Raw genomic sequence first — 2,270 nt, 5'->3', positions numbered from 1 at the left:
ACTGTTGGAGGCCAGCCCTAGGCAAAAGGCAAGACTCTATCTCAAATATAACCTGAGCGAAAAAGGCTGGAGGCGTGGGCCAAGTGGTGGAGTGCCTGCCTAACTCGCACGAGACCCTGAGTTCAAAAAAAGGAAAGAAAGAAAAAGAAAAAAAACCAAGAAACTAAACTGAAAATGAAATCAGTTTGGCATATTTGTTTGTGTCCCCCACTCCAAATTCACAGGTGGCAGTCCAAACCAAAGTGACAGTATCAGGAGGTGAGGCCTTTGGGAGGTGATCAGGCCTGAGGCAGTCATCTGCAGTGCATGAAGAGGCCTCACCAGAAGCTGACCATCTACACTCTGATTTGGACTTCTGGCCCCACAACTATGAGAATGGCCTGAGCCAATACCTTCAGCTACTCAGGGGCAACCTGGACAGGGGAGAGGCTGGGCTCAGCCAAGAAAGCAAGATGGCAGGAGGCAGGGGCAGAGCATGAAGGGCATTTACTGGGAAGCACAGATGAGCCTGAAACCTGAGCTGGGGAAGGTGGGAAATGATGGCAGCAGGCCAGGATGGAAGGTGGCAAGAGGGTGAGGGTGGCAGGTAAGGGCTGAAGCTCAGGGTTGGGGTCAGTGCTGATTCTTTTTTTTTTTTTTTTGGCAGCACTGGGGTTTGAACTCAGGGCCTTGTGCTTGCTCAGCAGGTGCTCTTCCACTTGAGCTATGCCCTCAGCCCATTTTGCTTTGCATAGTTTTTGAATATGGTCTCACATTTATACCTCACTATGCTTCTCTTACAGCTGGGACCACAGGTGCTCCACCACCACACCCAGCTTCTTGGCTGATCTAGGATCTCCAGACTTTTTGTCTGGGCTGGCCTTGAACTGCAGTCCTTCCAATCCCCACCTTCTGAAGTAGCTGGGATATTAGGTATGAGCAACTGCACCCAGTCTTTAAGTTGTTTTTTTTTTTTTAACTATTATTTCTAGCCAGGTGCCAGTGGCTCATGCCTGTAATCCTAACTACCTAGGTGGCTAGATCAGGAGGATCACAATTTGAGGTCAGCCTGGGCAAAAAAGTTTGCAAGACTCTATCTCAAAAGCAAAAAGCTGGGTGTGTTGGCAGGCACCTGTCATCCTAGTGACAGCTGGAAGAATAAAATAGGAGGATGACAGTCCAGGCTGGTCTTGGCAAAAAGGGAGACCCTGTCTCCAAAATAACCTGAGCAAAAAGGGCTGGAGACTTGGCTGAAGTGGTAGAGCCCCTGCTTAGCAAGTATGAAGCTGAGTTCAAACCCCAGGACTGCCAAAAAAAAAGAACCAACCAACTAAGCAAACCAAAAAACCTCCAAACAACCTATTAGTTCTGAATTTAAGTTACTGTACTTTTTAGTTCTACTTTCCCATTTAATAACAGCTTTATTAAATTAATTAAATAATTGCCAAATGAAAATTTCTACAATTGTCATTAATTTCCTAAACACATTAGTCATAGTTATTTTAGGTTCGTGTCTTGTAAATTCAATGTGTGGTCTTGGCTGGCATGTTTTATTTATTTAATCTTATTTTCTTTTGCTTGCTCATTTCTTTTTGCTGTTTCATTGTTGAATTATTCTTTCTTTAACTCTTTTTTTTCTTTTATTGTTGTGCTGGGTGGGAGTACATTGTGGCATTTACACAGGTTCTTACAATATATTAAATATATCATATATGAATTCACCTCCTCTGTCATTCTCCTTCATCAAAAAAAAATACAGAAGGATTCACGAATTTGTGTGTCACCCTTGCACAGGGGCCATGCTAATCTTCTCTGTATTGTTCCAATTGTAGTATAAGTGCAGCTGAATCAAGAACTCATTGAATTCTTGCTTGGTTTTTTTTTTATTCAACGGTAGTCATTGTGGATGAACCACTGAGACTAGAGAGATTTTTCTCCTGAAAGGATTTCCTTTCCTCCTGCAGGGACTTGGGAACAGCTCACTGTAATCTACAGAGTGCTGAAGTGATACCAACTGGACTTTTGTTGTTTTAAATTTGGACCAATTTCTACAATTGGACAACTTGTAGAGAGTTGCCCTTGGGGTAGGGATAGTGTTCAGCTGTGAGCCTGGGGTGTTTACAAGGTCCCTCCCGTCTCTCCTGCTTGTTAGGCACTGAAACTCACATTTGTCCCTCTCTGCTCTGTGACATCTGGAAATTCTGCTGGTTCAGCCTTACAACTTCTCCTTTCTGCTGAGCCTCTACTTCTGAACAGGCCCTGGCGGGACGGCCAGGCCAAACGCTGGCCCT

General features: G+C 44.4%; 1 non-coding gene across 1 annotated transcript; it reads right to left on the bottom strand.

The window, feature by feature from the left end:
* Nucleotides 1–1,728: 1,728 nt before the first annotated feature.
* LOC141418269 (U6 spliceosomal RNA) lies at nucleotides 1,729–1,835 on the bottom strand. Its single transcript, XR_012442953.1, has one exon. It is a non-coding gene; the product is annotated as a U6 spliceosomal RNA (small nuclear RNA).
* Nucleotides 1,836–2,270: the final 435 nt, after the last annotated feature.

Source organism: Castor canadensis, chromosome 16 (assembly GCF_047511655.1).
Source record: "Castor canadensis chromosome 16, mCasCan1.hap1v2, whole genome shotgun sequence".
Lineage (NCBI taxonomy): Eukaryota > Metazoa > Chordata > Mammalia > Rodentia > Castoridae > Castor > Castor canadensis.
This window is presented reverse-complemented; position numbering and strand designations above follow the sequence as displayed.